Source organism: Mytilus californianus, unplaced genomic scaffold (genome assembly GCF_021869535.1).
Source record: "Mytilus californianus isolate M0D057914Y unplaced genomic scaffold, xbMytCali1.0.p SCAF_14, whole genome shotgun sequence".
Lineage (NCBI taxonomy): Eukaryota > Metazoa > Mollusca > Bivalvia > Mytilida > Mytilidae > Mytilus > Mytilus californianus.
In genome coordinates, this window is record NW_026262626.1 from 22,111,356 (window position 1) to 22,129,526 (window position 18,171).

Consider the following 18,171-nt stretch of genomic DNA (forward strand, 5'->3'; position numbering starts at 1 on the left):
ATGTGTATGTTACAATGAATTCTGTTTGGTAGTAAAAAGTTTGTAATATATATGAGTGTATTTTGGTTTTTTTCATTTTGTCACAAACATGTTTTTAATTTGTTTATATGACAATAAAGATTATTATTATTTTGGAAAGTATAATACTATTTAAAGTCAAAAAATAAAATCCTTTAACTGAAATAAAATTATGACATGTCTTAATAAAAGAAAAAAATATTGATTTGAAATCTTTGTCTTGTTTGTTTTATTATGAAAAATATACCTGAAAAAAATATTTCATATTTTGACTGAATAAATTGACAAAGCACAGTTAATAGTTTACTCTTTTCATGAGTTAAAGTTTTCTTTGTTATAGTTCCATTGTAATACATGAATATATGCAATCGATTTGAATCTTATACCTTTGTGGTGTTCATAATATTACGTTTATATTTGCAAATTTATAAAATAAACACTTTTCCTGTTAATTTTAGTTTTCTTGTTTCAGCTTGCTATGTACAATTATTCAGTCCACTATATAAGAGTCAAGTAAATAAATTATTTCATCCACTAGAATATTCCTACAATTCTTAGACAAAACATTTTTGCAATCTGTTCTTCAAAAATCTTCCTCCGTACATCTTTATTGGATGGAGTGATTTAAATGAGTGGACAAAGCAAGTTCGTTTGGACAACAAAATACTAATATATTTTTTCATTCCTCCCTTCTTTCAATTGATAATTATGTTGTTGCATTTACATGATTAAGTTCTTGTGCATCTAGGATCATGATGATATGACTCCTTTTTGTTTATAGTCATTATGATGAAATTTCCTCTTTCGTATGTAGGAAAAAAACACATTCCATTTCAAATTAATAAAAAAGTCACACTATGTAGAAAAATATCAACTTTTAAGTTTTCTGTTCAGTATTGACTTGTTGAATGATGATCATGAAAACCAAGATGTCTAACCTACAAATACACAAAACTCAAAAATTATAAATGAAGAGAAATACAGCAATAAAATGGCTATTTTATCATGTTTATGTACATTTTGATAAAACTTTCATTTGAATATTTAGAATTGTAAGAACTCTTATTTCAGTGCTTTGTGTCTATGGTTTTCATATTAGTTGTATTTTGTGCCTTGTTGCAGTCTTTTGAGTTAAGCCAATTGCAACAAATGTTTACAGTTTGTTCAAATGTTGTGCTGTTATTAAAACCACTGTCCCAGGTTAGGGTTGGGTGCTCACAAAATGTTTATTTTATTACTTGTAGTCAGGGGCCTATTATTCAGTGGTTGTCAATTGTTGCTATATATCATATTTGTTTTTTGTTTTGTGCAAAAATCAGGCACTTAGCTTTCGCCTTTGTGGTGTTTCCCCCAAGCATGTTTAGCATGGATAGACACCATGCCCTTTTTGAATTGTTTTACATTTGTTATTTCATGGCCTTTTATAGATTACTATGCAGTATAGGGTTTGCTCATTGTCGAAGGCTGTACAGTGAACCAATTTTGTTAAATTTAATGTTATTTGATCTCTAATGGAGAAAAGTCTCAATGGCAATCATACCGCTTCATATCTTTATATCAACCATGCCATATTTTGCCTGTCCAAAGTTCATTGGTTGATGTTGGTTCACGTCCGTCATATTTGTTTTTTCATAACTTGTTTTTTTTTATAAATTAGCCTGGTTTATTTGAAGTTTGAATTGATGTCTTGTTCCAAATTTTGTTTATGGTGTCTTTTATAGATGTCTATATCATGTATAGGGTATGGGTTTTCTCATTATTTACAGGTCTGTTGGCCTCTTATAAGTAACTGCATTGCATACATCCACTTAATTGAACTCTGGTGGATAATTTTCTCATTTATCATACCACATCTTATTTTCATAATAATTATTATTCAAGGGCAATAACTTTTATAGAAGTGGACTTACCATTTAGGCTTTGTTGACGTCTGTAAATCTATTTTTGTTGATAATTTCTTTTGTTTATAGTTTCCCTTTATCTTTAATGTTCTTGCCCTACACATAAAAGGGTAAACATTATCATTTAATGACAATAACTACTATTACATAATTAGTACTAGTAGGCAACTGACAATTTTGGATCATTTGTATATCTTGTCTTGCTCATCATTTTTGCTGTTTAATATTATCAATATTCTATGAAAATGAGGTCACAGTAATATTAACCTTGGCAGACAGACATCTTCTTATTTTTATATGACGACTTGCAGTCATTCCATACACCAACAAGTAGACATATGCTTATAATATCTGATAAAATGAAAAAAACAAGAAAACTTAGCATTGACCAAAGAACCATAAAATGCGGTCATGGTTATATGAATCTGCCAGACAGACATGCATAGGGGCGTAGCTGCCGTTAGGCACTTTAGGCACGTGCCTACACATATTTAAAAAAAAAAAAAAAATTTTTGTATTAAAAAAGATAATGACAACGTTATCTGTAGATGCACATGAAGTCGTCAAAATTCTTTAATTATCAAATGTAATTTGTACACTAGTCTATCATCCTGAGTGAATGGAGTATTGGGTAGAATTGTATGTATGGTCAGAAAGGGGATGTTATCTCTGATGGCTAGTGTAGAGAGAATGCCACGCTCTTTGCACGTTAAGAACACTTGCAACAACTCTTTGAGGGGTCCGTAGGTGGTCTGCTGAAAGGCAAAATTTCTGTCCCTATCCAATTAACCCTTCATTTACCTAGCAATGCTAGGCGTCCCTATGTAAACTCAATTTGCGACAGTAAAATCTACGGTGTGCGAAGGCCACGCTTAAAATACAATTCAGTTATCTCCTAATTTTCTAATGGCACTTTCAAATTTTCAGACCTTCATCCTGGACGACCCCTATTACAGGACCTAATGGCTACCTGTATTTATTGTAAATTTTGTTTTGTCCTGTACATGCATAACTAATTGCCACTGGACATCAAGTTAGCAATCAATCAATCAACTAGCTTTCAGTAACTTCGAGTACTCTCAGATCTACGTGTAATGACCATAGTTATTCCTAAGCAGGTAGGGATTTTACAGTAGAGGATATCAGAAAATATGAATTTCTTGAATTTTGTCACGATGGTATGAACAGAAATGGACTTCTACATTGGGCATCAACTGTGTGTGAGTGTCAAAAGATGGATGGTCGATGTGTAGCCCAAAGGTTGTATTATTATATATAGTAGTCTCAGTGTTTACGTGCCTATTCTTTTAATTAAGGATCGTCTATTATGTACTATCAATTAACGTATATATCAACTATCCTCAATCAGAAAGGAATAGATGTGAAATAAAATGCTCCGCTGGGCGCAGCTTGATACGACCGCAGAGGTCGAACCCTGAACAGTTGGGGCAAGTATGGACACAACATTCAAGCTTGATACACACTGAATTTGGATTGTGATTAAATATTTGACACAGCATAGGTTTCTGACACAGAATGAATGTGGTCTAAGAACTTATAAATTATTAATTAACCTATTCAAACCATATCATTATTATTTGCTTTTACATATAAATCAGAAATAACCAATTAAAATGGAAAATTTTAAAGAAAAAAAAGGAAAAAAAATCCCTCCCTCTAAATTTTTTGAACCCCCTTATGATTCATCACCCCCAAACTCAATCTAAGCCTTCCCTTTATAGTATGGTACCTTGCAGTACAATTTCAGAGAGATCCATACACTGGAACACAAGTTATTGTCTGGAAACTAGAAAAATGCTTGTTTTTTTTCCCCTTTTTGGCCCCAAATTCCTAAACGTTAAGGCAATTACCCCCAAACTCAAACCCAGCTTTTCATTTGTGATATGGAACCTTGTAGTACAATTTCATAAAGATCCATACACTTACACACAAGTTATTGTCCTGAAACTAGCAAAATGCTTGTTTTTTGCCCCTTTTTGGCCCCTTATTCCTAACATTTAGAGGCAATTACCCCCAAATCAATCCCAGCCTTCCCTTCGTGGTATGGTACCTTGTAGTACAATTTCAGAGAGATCCATACACTTGAACACAAGTTATTGTCTGGAAACTAGAAAAATGCTTATTTTTGGCCCTTTTTGGCCCCTTATTCCTAAACGTTTTGGGTAATTACCCCCAAACTCAATTCCAGCTTTCCCTTTGTGACATGGAACCTTGTAGTACAATTTCAGAAAGATCCATACACTTACACACAAGTTATTGTCATGAAACTAGAAAAATGCTTGTTTATTGCCCTTTTTTTGGCCCCTAATTCCTAAAGTTTTGAGGCAATTACCCCCAAAATCAATCCCATCATTCCCTTTGTGATATGGAACCTTGTAGTACAATTTCAGAAAGATCCATACACTTACACACAAGTTATTGTCATGAAACTAGAAAAATGCTTGTTTTTTGCCCCTTTTTTGGCCCCTAATTCCTAAACGTTACGGCAATTACCCCCAAAATCAATCCCAGCATTCCCTTTGTGATATGGATCCATACACTTGAACACAAGTTATTGTCTGGAAACTAGAAAAATGCTTATTTTTTGCCCCTTATTCCTAAACATTTTGGGCAATTACCCCCAAACTCAATTCAAGCTTTTCCTTTGTGATATGGAACCTTGTAGTACAATTTCAGAAAGATCTATACACTTACACACAAGTTATTGTCATGAAACTAGAAAAACGCTTGTTTTTTCCCCTTTTTTGGCCCCTAATTCCCAAAATTTTGAGGCAATTACCCCCAAAATCAATCCCAGCATTCCCTTTGTGGTATGGAACCCTGTGGTACAATGTCAGAGAGATCCATAAACTAACACACAAGTTATGTCTGGAAGTTACAAAAATGCTTATTTTTGGCCCCTTTTTGGCCCCTTATTCCTTAACTGTTGGTACCATAACCCCCAAAATCAATCCTAACCTTCCTTTTGTGGTATTGAACCTTATGGTAAAATTTCATAAAGATCAATTCAGTTAAACTAAAGTTAGAGTGCGAAAACCAATGTGTCTTCGGACGACGACGAAGACGATGCTAAAGTCATACCAATATACGACCACAAAATTTTTTTGCGGTCGTATAAAAACTAAATAGGATGTACTGCTTAATTAAATGAAAATAAAGTCAAGGTAAGATGAAACTTCTCAGTCAGACATATGCACCTTACAATCATTCCATACACCAAATATAGTTGACCTATTGCTAATTTGAAAATAAGAAAATAGAAAAACTGACCAAAAAACAAAAAATTAACATTGAGCAATGAACCATGAAAATGAGGTCAAGGTCGAATAAAACATGCCAGACTAACATACATCCTTAAAAATTTTCATACACCAAATATACTTGACATGTTGCACTACAGTATTAAAATAAACAGCTGCGCCATGAGCGCATGATACGCCGGTCGTCTTGTGTGTGAATTTTTATGCAATAAGCATAAATAGTTTCTGACATACGGCGTGACATGCGAAAACCCCCTTTTTTTTTTTACAAAAAACTCAATATCTATAAAATAAAATTTTGAATCAAAACCAAAAAGTATACAGATCTTTAGATTAATATAACTAAGAAGTGTGTAAAATTTTAAGCAATAATCATAAATCGTTTTTGAGATACGGCGCAACATGTGAAAACACCCCTTTTAAAAAAAAAAATCAATATCTCAAAAATAAAATTTTGAATCAAAACCAAAAAGTATACAGATCTTTAGATTAATATAACTAAGAAGTGTGAAAAATTTTAAGCAATAATCATAAATCATTTTTGAGATATGGCGCGACATGTGAAAAACCCCTCCCCCTTTTTTTACAAAATACTCAATAACTCAAAAATAAAATTTTGAATCAAAACCAAAAAGTATACAGATCTTAAGGTTAATATAACTAAGAAGTGTGTAAAGTTTTAAGCAATAATCATAAACTGTTTTTGAGATACGGCGCGACATGTGAAAAACCCCTCCCCCTTTTTAACAAAATACTCAATAACTCAAAAATAAAATTTTGAATCATCACCAAAAAGTATACAGATCTTAAGATTAATATAACTAAGAAGTGTGTAAAGTTTTAAGCAATAATCATAAATTGTTTTTGAGATACGGCGCGACATGTGAAAAAAAACACACACCTGTTTTAGTTACTAAGTCCCGTAACTCAAAAAGTTTTAATCTTATTTTCACCAAAAAGTATACAGATCGTTTGACCATCATAAGAAACAACTATGTTAAGTTTCATGAAATTTGGATAAGTCATTCTCAAGTTACGGTGCGACATGTTTACGCCGGACAGACAGACGGACAGACAGACGGACGGACGCCGGACATTTGTATAACATAATACGTCCCGTCAAAAATTTGACGGGCGTATAAAAACTGGACATTTTTACCTCAGAATAGTGATGTCATGGACTAGGAAAATTAGTCTGGGGACATAAATTACTGACATCGGACTAAATATACTAGTAAATTCTGTATCCATGGACTTTTAATACTAGTTATATTTGTCTGACCAGACAATTTTCATTATTTTTACCAGGACTAATTTATCTCTTACACTAGTTCTCAGAGAGGCATGTCACCTTACCTTGACACATTATTCTGACTCTGAACAAACCAGTATTTGCTCTTACTCCTTAATAATACTGGGTGCTTAGGGGAGAAGCAGCAAATACCAACTTTAAAGTCTTTGGTTTTACCCAGTTGGGTTCAAAATAAACAACCTTCTGCACTTGAGGTGAACACGCTACCACGAGACCAGGCAGTATAATATAAGGAGTTTAACCAAGATTTAAAATGGACAGTAGATTTTTTTTTCAACATTCTGAACATTTCTACCCTTGTCAGATATTGTCTATCTATTTTGGCCTTTTGTAGCTTATGACGCAGTTTGGCTTTTTAGCCCATTGTTGAAATCTGTACGGTGACCTATAGTTGTTAACTTCTACGTCTTTAGTTTCTGTTGAAGAGCCGTCACATTGGCAATGATACCATATCTGTATATATTTTTGTCATGTAGGTGTAAGGAGACAACCTTTTGATTTTCTGATGGGATAAAAAGGGGAGACAGATTTTTTATCACCTGGCAAGTGGCATGGTTAGTTTTTCAGAGTTCGGAAGGGTAGAAAACCCGGCAAATTGTAACAAACCCCTGTGGTACGACCATATTTGCCAAAAGATTAGTCCAAATAATTATGACGTCTTGCAAGGCTATTTTAACTTTTTTCTGGGCATGTAATAGTGAAAGTTTTGACTGAGTTCGGGAATATGCAGATAAATAGATAGAAAAAAATAAATAGCCTTGCAAGACGTCATAATTATTTGGCCTACCAAAAGATGTAACCTAAGTCTTACTTGTATGGGGAAGAGGGGATTAACCGAACCACTATTCAATCTAAATCAGTGAACTGAATTATTGTCTTTTGTAGTAGTCCGAGTCGACATCTGTAACTAATCATGCAAATTGAATGTCAGCTTACAACAAAGAATCACTGGTGATAGGGGAGTGTAACCGATAAATTGATCCTGAATCAGATAAGATTTTCCCAGTAACGGAGAACCCCTTTCTTTGAGTGAATATAAATAGTGATGGGGGTCTCACAAATAAATATAAATCTGAATTACAGGAACTTCGATTAGCAAAGTAAACTTACATATTAATCTCGAAGTTATTTACGGTAAAGACAGACTGTGCTCCTGAATTAAGGTATTATACATTTGTGTATTTTACTCGGGGGGGGGGGGGGGGGGGGGGGGTCACTTCCTATATATACAAGGTATTTTACTGCTACAAGATATTTGATTTGTTAATCACGCACCCGTTGCTGAACAGAGAACCATACTTTCAAGCCAGGGACAGTCTATACTAACAGTTAGTATAGAAAGTCCCTGTAAAAAGGCAGGCAAATCCTAACAGTACTGTAACTTAATGATACATGTATGTCAAGTTACAGCACCTCACCCAGCACAGTTAGCACACTGGTGTGTGTCAATCTTATAATATAAAACTGCGTAGGTTCATATCGTTTGATTCAACGTTTTTTCGGATATTTTTTAGGACCGTTGTCAACATGGTCAAATCCGACCCGCCACTTTGCAACCTGACCTGCAAAAATATAATTCGACTAAAAACAATGCCAGTCATAATTGCTTTTTTGAGACTTGGCGACTGAAAAAGTTTTAAAATGTGACCTTGTGACCCTACTTGGAATTCTCCATTCATCGGCGTGTGTCGGTGTGGCTAAAAAGAGGGCATTGTTTTTTTTTTCTTGGGACAAAAAATTGTTTCTATCTTTATTAAAAAAAAAAATCAAGACCAATCATAAATTTTTTTTTCAAAACTCAGTGTCGTATTTTATTGTTTTCCCAGCACTTGTTAATAAAAGCTTAAAATGTTTGTTTCACTTCCCTCTGACTTCCCTCCTGATTTTTTTTTCTCAAGAAATTATAGAATCAGTAAATGGATATATATATATATATAGAAGGAAATTTTGAGTCGAAACTGAAGTACCAAATCGACAAAAAGAATCACTATTTTTTGTAGTAGTAGGCGTCGAAAACTAAACTGTTTATAATCTTTTTTTTTTCTCCTAAATTAATTGAAACTCCTGAAATAATTTAACATTATCTATAGACAGCTTATAAATGCAAATCTTTTTAGAAGTATGTGAGTGAATAGGATAATTTGTTCATTAACCCCCCTTTTTCCTTCTATAAAATTACATTGTAATCGATTTTATTTCCAAATTTGTGTTTGCTAGGATTGACACTTAGAACGTACAACAAAAAGTAACAAGTAAAAAGTCACGATTTAGTTTTGGGATATTTTTTTCTTTGAATAAACTTAATTTTAAAAACGTTTCAGTATTTTTCTGAAACATTTTTAAAAGGAAACGGACTTGTAAACAAAATTTATTTTTGAATATTAATATTGAACAATGACTGTTAAGAAAACAATCTGCCAAGTGGTTTGGTAATTAACTGGCTTCATGCTGTCTAAAATGTCTCCTTTTTATAAGTTATTGATAAAAAAAAAACTATTTGAAGGCGAATTAATCATACCATCTATAAATAAAGTCAATTCGTCAAGAACTTTCTCTCATATATTTAAACAATTGTAAAATTATTAATTTAAACTTTTGTACTGCGACTTTCTGTCCGTTTACCAATACTTAATAATTATTCCTTGTTAAGTTTTTTCATATCCATTTACGAATACTTATAATGTGATAATTTTTCCGGATGCTTTTTATCCTATTTTCATATCAAACAACCATGTTACCCGTAGAACGGAGTTAAGTACAAATTTAGGAATTTAGGGCTTAAAATTTTCAACAACAAAATTTTACACTTTCATTTACCTGGATTTTTTTCTACGCTTCGAAGCCGCCACCCTGTATAAAACATAGCCAACACCTCGCATGGCGTATTCACGATGTGGAGGGATTGACAATATACAATCAAAGTTAGCAATATACAGCAAGTAAGTAATTGGGTGTTGAATGCCAGTAGATCTGATGAATTTGTAAATTTGTAAATTGAATTTAACCTGTTTAGAACATGTACTGTTGAATTGTTTAATAAAATTACACACATAATCTGGGCTGATATGCATAAAACCCAAGGTATCAATGAAACTGGGTCTGCATGAAAAAATGACTTATCACATAGTACCAGAACCTATGTTTACTGTTAGATGATAAGAAAATATAGCTGTAGGCCTAGTTGAAAATCTTTACAAATTATTTATTCTTTTAATTTCTATTTGACTGTCTGGGTGCTTCTTATGAGTTTTAAATGTTTGCGTTTTGTATGCTATAGTAAAGTTTTATAGACTGTTGTACGTCATTTGGTCGTTTTTAAGTTTTTGCCATGGCGTTGTCAGTATGTCTTCGACTTATAAGTTTTATATAATCTGTATCTCTTGTGCTGTATTTTAAAATGTATCTACACAATTGCTGCATCTTTACACATTCATCAATACACCAAAAAATATGAATAAAACTTTCGTATATATAAAAATAAGGAGATGTGGTATGATTGGAAATGAAACAACTATCCGCCAGGCCAGTTCAATTCAAAAACCTGATATAAGCAAATGTGACTTACTTACTTACTTTATAGTCAGAGAGATCATGAATCTGAATTCAAGGATACGAAGTGGGAAGGGGGTAGAGGTGGATTAAGGTGAGGGCATGGGGGCCCGTTCCTTTTTTAGAAAAAAAAATTGATTGATTATTTAGAGAATCACTGAAGCGGGTCCCCTCTTTATGCATGACAGTTAGTGTCTCCTTATGACATTTTCCGCAACTGGTGAGGACTTCATAAAAAATATTTAGTAAGTTTTTGTTTTGTGATAAAAAATGAATTTACAGTCACATAGACAGAAATAGGATAAAATAAACTACCGAAAGCTTAAGTCCACATAAGAGGGTATGGATGGGGGTTAACAGAATAGAGAATAACGGGCAAACAATAAAGATTAAAGAATAATGAAATGCTAAAATATGAGGAAAGAGAGTAATGAGCAAAAAGTGTAAGTTTGTAGAAATATAGCTAATAAAAAAATAAAGAAAACAGAAAAAGAAGACCCCCCCCCTCCAAGATCCTGACTTAAACATTAACGCTGCCGGGATATTTTGAGACAAAGTGCACGTATAAGTAGTCAGCCGAAACCACTAAGCGTTCTGCATCCATACGTTTTTTTTTTCGGGATACTGACTGCGTAAATTATCAATGTACTAGTTAATGTTCTCGAGAGATGAGCATATTACAGAGACATATATACACATATGTGTATATATGTCTCTGCCCTATTACGTGTCAGTAACCTCCTCGACACGGTTCATTTTACGGCGGCTCATTTTTGTCTTAAGAATAAACATAATTGATAAGTTTCTTTCCCCTGCATTCCCCGATCGCACTTGTAAATAGCACATTGGTCTCAAGACATTGGTACACTATACGTTACAATACTTGCCGTCAGTACTCAAAATTGGAAAAATATTAAATAAGAAGGTATAGAAAATTAAAGCACACACACTATTATCAACCACAGACATGATGTTTTTCTCAATTTGCCTAAATCGTTATTCCGCAATACAACGAGGGTGATGAAAACCCACCACTTTTAACATGGGCACCGGCATGCTGTGAATTTGAAAGTTTCCCAAATGAGTAACTATTCATTACTTTTCTAGTGTAAAGTTTTGTTTAATACACATTTGATTTGAAATGGCATATCAGAGAGATATATAAACATATCATAGGGGGGGGGGGGGGCCCGGGCCCCCCTTCCTTTGGAAAAATTTGGTTGATTATATAGGGAATCACTAAAGCAAGACTGGAGCCGGCCCTCCCTTATGAAAAGTTCTGGATCCGCCAAATGAGAAAAAAATCAAAAAATTGTTTTCAATTAAGATAAATACATGCAGTTAATAATGGTTTTCAGTTGTTTTTTTAAAGCAGAGGCGGATTTAGTGGGGGGGGGGGGGGGAGTTCGGGGCCCCCTTTTCTTGAAAAAATTTGGTTGATTATATAGGGAATCACTGAAGCATGACAGGAGCTGGCCCCTTGTAGGCAGTCACTTATGAAAATTTCCGGATCCGCCACTGTAAAATAGTCATCAGTTGTATTATATTAAATATTTTATACCTGTATTCTATAGTGCAAATCAAAGGAAAATAATGTAAATTATCTGGTAGTAGCAATACAATATAAATATTGAGCAAAATTTCTACAAACTTTACCATACTCTATTCAAAAATAAACATTATACATCAAGATAACAAAATAAAATTTAAAATCAGGGCGAATGGACCCAGGGCAAACAGATATTAACTTATTCAGGCTAACAAGTAATTAAGGTTGAATGTGAATCAGGGCGATTGGACCTAGATCCAAACTCCAGTAGGGTAACTCCTTTAGGTCAAAAGTTCATGTTTATAAATTTTGTCAGGTCACCAGTACCTCACTAATCAAAATGAAACAACATGTTACAGACAATTTACATCTTTAATTTCAACATAATTTTGGTTTTGGTTATGAATATCTTTCTTCTACATTTTTGGATAAATACACATTATCCGGCAAATTCCAAGTTGAACCTTCTTCCGTAGGCCTATCCCCACCAGAGACCAAATAATGCACAAGCATGACAAGTTAGGTATAGGTAACGATATGAATGGAACAATGAGAAAAAGCCATACCATCTAGCTAGCTATAAGGTCCAAGGACACAGTTATCGTCCTTTGGTTTTCGTTGTCTACGAATATAGTCCCTAGTGTGAACAGTGTATAACTGAACAGTGTATAACTTGCATTTTTTTTTGATACACTTTCCCAATTTATTTCTTGATATTTTATGCATGAAATATTAAGTAAGGGGATGAAATTACATGTTAAAAAAATTTGGGTGCTGAATCTTTATGTTAAGTAGTGATTTGGTCCAGTTAAAAAAGGTCAAAAATTAGAATGTCTGAAGCTGTCAAACTGAATTTTAGCCCCCCTTAACACAGAATTGTCAATATTTTGAGTTAGAGCTGGTAGAAGTTTCTATAATTTTTATATTATTTGTATCAATAGTAATACACTACACTGTAAAAATCTTTTTGAGATAGAGCAGGTGCGATTTTTTTAATTTGAATTTATTGTCTAAAAGAAATGCACTACGAAATAACTGTGTTCTCGGGCCATAAAAGGCTTTGAATAATATAAAATAAATCAAACAAGGAATTTAATGGTTTAAGGCAACTGTTTTGAATTTAAAAAAATAAGCTTTAACAATGTTAATTTTTTGTGTGCATTTTTTTTTGCTAATTTTGAATAATGGACAAAAATGTGAGATTGATTATTGTGATTTAAGAAAAATCTGCATACATAAAATTGAAAATGGAAATGGGGAATATGTCAAAGAGACAACAACCCAACCAAAGAGCAGACAACAGCCGAAGGCCACTAACGGGTCTTCAATGCGGCGAGAAAATCATGCACCCGAAATAAATAAATATGTATCAGATATAAGAATGCAATACAGCTCTCAGTCGCATTAATAAAAACCTCACAATAAGTTCTGAAAATCAGAATAAAAAGTATTGTAAGATTCTCAAAGTGTACACATGGAGTTATGAAACTTAAATTAATCATGCTAATTAAACATGTTAAAGATTGGCATACAACTTGGAGTAGCCTTATGGCATTGTATAGTGTAATGAATTCAGGGGATAATGGCACTACCTCTTTGATTTTAAAGTCCTCAGATTCTGACAGAATCAATCTTTAATATTAATATGCATACTCTTGTACAAAGGAATATAAGTATGCAATAGACATATGGTCTTCAAAAATAAGAGGTATCCATGCTATACATTTATGACAAGATCTTAATCAAGTATTAATTTTGGTTTGTTTAAATATTTTGGAGGTTAGTATGACGTCATTTTTTGTGATGATGTTTTCATTTAAAGTTGGAAAAAATTGTTTGTACCAACAAAAATAAATACACGAAGTTAATCCAGAATTATGTGTTCATCATTTTTTTTATGTTTAGGTTGCCAGCAAGATGAAAAGAACAATGCAGTTCAAAAGTCAAAATGTGGATAAGCTGAGATACAAGGTCCTACTTTGCAGATTTTCATATTTTGCATGAATGAATTTGAAGTTTATATCATGGAGGGCAGAGAAAGAAAAGAAACACTTCAAATTTCCTGCTTCTGAAGAATAAATGTAAAACATCTTGTTCGGTAAGTTTTATGCTCTGTTTTGATAGTGTTTGTGCATTAATCTGTCTTTCTCTAAATTGTATCCACTTAAAGTTTTTGGTTACAGTTCACCATGAACTTCAGTTAGTAACTTGTGGTTTTACATGTATATACTCAAAATTTAGTACTTTAAAATGTTCATGTATTTTTGTCGAGCCTGCGACTTTTGCGACAAAAGTCGCAGGAAGCTCAACATAGGGATAGTGATCCGGCGGCGGCTATGGCGGTGGCGTTAGCTAACTTCCTAAAAGCTTTATATATTAGAAGGTGGAAGACCTGGATACTTCATACTTTGAATATAGATGCCTCATGATACGAATTCTGTCTGTCACATGTCCATTGTCCTTGACCTCATTTTCATGGTTCAATGACTACTTGAAAAAAAAGATTTTTTGTAATGTTAATTTCGCTCTTATTATGAGTAATAGGATAACTATATTTGGATGTGCGTACCTTGCAAGGTCCTCATGCTCGTCAGAGAGTTTTCACTTGACCTAGACCTCATTTCATGGATCAGTGAACAAGAACTTAGTCTTAGATGCATGATTTTTTTTATTAGTTATTAGTGGCTTTGAACTAGCTGTCAGTAACTGCGAGTACTCTCAGATCTGTACTTAGTGTCTTTTTGTTGTTTGGATGTACAAGTACCCGGCCACGTCCACTTGTATTTGTAGTATTTGTATTTTTATCTATCTGATGAGTTTAAAGCCTCTTTCAACTGATTTTTATAGTTCGTTCTTATGTTGTACTGATACACCACTGTCCCAGGTTAGGGGGAGGGTTGGGATCTCGCTAACATGTTTAACCCCGCCACATTCTGTATGTATGTGCCTGTCCCAAGTCAGGAGCCTGTAATTCAGTGGTTGTCGTTTGTTTATGTGTAAAATATTTGTTTTTCGTTCATTTTTTGTACATAAATTAGGCCGTTAGTTTTTCTCGTTTGAATTGTTTAACATTGTCATTTCGGGGCCTTTTATAGCTGACTGTGCGGTATGGGCTTTGCTCATTGTTGAAGGCCGTACGGTGACCTATAGTTGTTAATTTCTGTGTCATTTGGTCTCTTGTGGAGAGTTGTCTCATTGGCAGTCATACCACATCTTCTTTTTTATATTTAAGGTTAAGTTTTGGTGGTCAAGTCCATATCTCAGATACTATAAGCAATAGGTCTAGTATATTCGGTATAAGGAAGGACTGTAAGGTGTACATGACCAACTGGCAGGTGTCATCTGACCTTGACCTCATTTTCATGGTTCAGTGGTTATAGTTAAGTTTTTGTGCTTTGGTCTGTTTTTCTTATACAGTATGCAATAGGTCTACTATATCTGGTGTATGGAATGTTTGTAAGGTGTACATGTCTAGCAGGCAGGTGTCATCTGACCTTGACCTCATTTTCATGGTTCAGTAGTCAAAGTTAAATTTTTGAGTTTTGGTCTTTTTTTCTAATACTAAATGCAATAGGTCAACTATATTTGGTGTATGGAAACATTTTATGATGTACATGTCAGTCTCCCAGGTTTTATTTGACCTTGACCTCATTTTCACAGTTCATTGCTTAGTGTTAAGTTTTTGTGTTTTGGTCTGTTTTTCTTAATCTATAAGCAATAGGTCAACTATTTGTGTTGTATGGAAGGATTGTAAGCTGTACATGTCTGCCTGGCATGGTTCATCTGACCTTCACCTCATTTCCATGGTTCATTGGTCAATGTTTAGTTTTCTTGGTTAAGTCTGCTTCTTAGAAACTATAAGCATGATAAGCAATAGGTCAACTGTATTTAGTATATTGAATGATTGTAAGGTGTACATGTATTTCTTGTCCGGTTTATATGACCTTGAATTCATTTTCTTGGATCATGTTGAGTTTATGTGATAGTTGTAGTAAAGCTTTATATTTAGGACTATCAACATGATATCAATGATTAGTAAAGAAGGCACAACATTTCAGCGTGTGCACTCTTGTTTATACATTATACACCACATTTACTGTTTTTACCCTGATTTTATGGATCACTGAACATAGAAATGTCATAATGTGAAATTATAGTACATTCTTAGGTTAAAGTTTTAGGTTAAGGTACATAGCTTACCAGAAGTTGAATTTCATACACATGTTCATTATGTGGTGAACTTTTAAATTCAGTGCTAACCTAAGATTTTGAGCCTGATTACATGATTGACTAGACATTGACACATGCTAGTGTTTGCCAGGCATGGTGTCCTGTACTAAGAACTTTAATAGTACTCGCTGAGTATGGAGTTTTTGTGAAAGTTTAATATTAGTGAGATTTTTGCATGACATCCTGTCAACTGCTTGTTGATCATGTTTATACATGTCTTAAAATTAATATCTGACACATTGGTGTTTTGTGAACTTGGAAATAAGTTATTTGATAGAATAATAATGTTTTGAGATTATCAAAATAAAAAATTTCCCATTTTTACTATTAATAATTAAGTATTAACAAAAAGAAGATTTAGGATATATGTATAACCATATATAAAAATGAGACAGCAACCGAACAACACAAAAATAAGAAAAAAAACAATATAATTTTTTGTATCAATGTTATAATTTCCAACATGTCAAAAGAGTTCAAGGTATTTTCTCATTGAAATAAAAAAACAAGTGGAACTTTTTCAGAACTTCAGAAGCTTATAGAAGTACTGTTTCTATTGTTGGCTTTTTGTATAATATATTGCAAATTCTTGTGAAAAATGGAATGTTATTGTAATTGCCTAAAGTTTTAACATTGATCTATATATATATATATAACTGGGGAAAATACCCAAATGTTATAAAGAAGAATACATAAATTGATTGTTATATAATATTAGAATAGGAAGATGTGGCATATTGCTAATTTGACAACTCTCCACCAGAGACCAAAGGATGTAGGAGATTAGCAACTGATGACACTGGACAACCTTCAACAATCAGTAAAACCCATACCGCAATGCACCATAGCTATTTTTATTGAAAATCATATGTTATTGCTACATGTATGCAAACAATTTTTTATAATCCATAACTTCGGATTTTTATTGGTTCTTTTTCAGAAGGATTGAAATTCATCACTTAGAATAAAAGGAGAAAACACAGAAACAAGTCCAAAATAAATTCATAGACAACATGGACAAAAGTCAGATCAGTTATTATTTTCATCACTCAGTCAATGAATCGAAGTTCTATTAAATATCTAAAGATATTAAAACCACAATAATGACAATGTTCTGTGCTGAATGGCCAAAAAGTGGACTATACACTACGATCAAACAATGCTGGATGATAAGAAACTATCAATTTTTTGGGTGGAGGGATATCCTGAAAAAAAATTAGATTTATGTAAAAAGCTACTAGTATGTTAAGCCTAATAATAGAGTTTTCATTGATTCCAAATGGGAAAAAATTGTGTTTCAAAAATGTTTTCTAGAATTCATAAATAAACATATATTGATACTTACATTATCTGCTTTGTTGTTTAAAAGTTTAGTTTTGAACAGTTATAGAACAATAAAATTGCATTAACATTTCCAAGGAAAAAAAGATATTCAACTAAAAAGATTCATCCTAAAACAATTTACTACCAAACAGAATTCATTGTAACATACACATTACTGTATATTTATAATTTGAATCCCATAGGATTTATTTTGTCCCATGGGATATTAAAAATCCCATGGGATAATTATAGTCCCATGGGATTTTTTTTGTCCCATGGGACAACAAATATCCCATGGGACTACAATTATCCCATGGGACCCAAAAAAATCCTATGGGATTTAACAAAAATCCCATGGGATAATGGTCAATCCCATGGGATTTGCCTTATCCCATGGGATATTGAAAATCCCATGTTTTTCTAAATCAAATTACAAAATATATATAATAATAACAGCAGAAAAGCAGTGAATTTATTGAATCCCATGTAATTCCGCACATTTTGGTTATATACACCACACTGTAGCTCTAAGGAGAGGCGGCGGCGGATTTGCAAATGAGTGTTTTGCAAATTAAAAGTGTCCAGTGTTATAATATATAAAATTTGACTGAAAGGTTGCTTTTCTAAAATACATATGTATGTCCTAGTTTACGAGCAGCATTGACTTTATTCTGGTAAACTTAAACAGTATTTGCTGGTGTTAATCGAGTAATAGTTTACTGTTTCTTAATCGCAGGTAAATTCAAAACTCGTGTTATCGTTTTATGATTAACCGTATACTGTTCATCTGCAGTAAATCTTAAGTGTTGCGTTGAAGTTTTTTGAACATTTACTTTATCTTTCATGCATACTGCTATAAAATATTTTTTTGGACAAAATATAATGATTTGTGTAAATATAAAAACATATGACGATGTGGTATGAATGCCAACGAGACAGCTCTCAACCAGAGACCAAATTACGTAGAAGTAGCCAACTATAGATCACCGTACGGGCTTCAACAATGAG

At 33.1% G+C, this 18,171-nt stretch overlaps 1 long non-coding RNA gene across 1 annotated transcript; it reads right to left on the reverse strand.

Moving 5' to 3' along the window:
- Positions 1 to 313: 313 nt before the first annotated feature.
- Positions 314 to 2,365, reverse strand: LOC127724400 (uncharacterized). The gene is made up of 2 exons (XR_007992485.1): positions 1,929 to 2,365; positions 314 to 956 (listed from the first exon to the last, which is right to left on the reverse strand). It is a non-coding gene; the product is annotated as an uncharacterized LOC127724400 (long non-coding RNA).
- Positions 2,366 to 18,171: the final 15,806 nt, after the last annotated feature.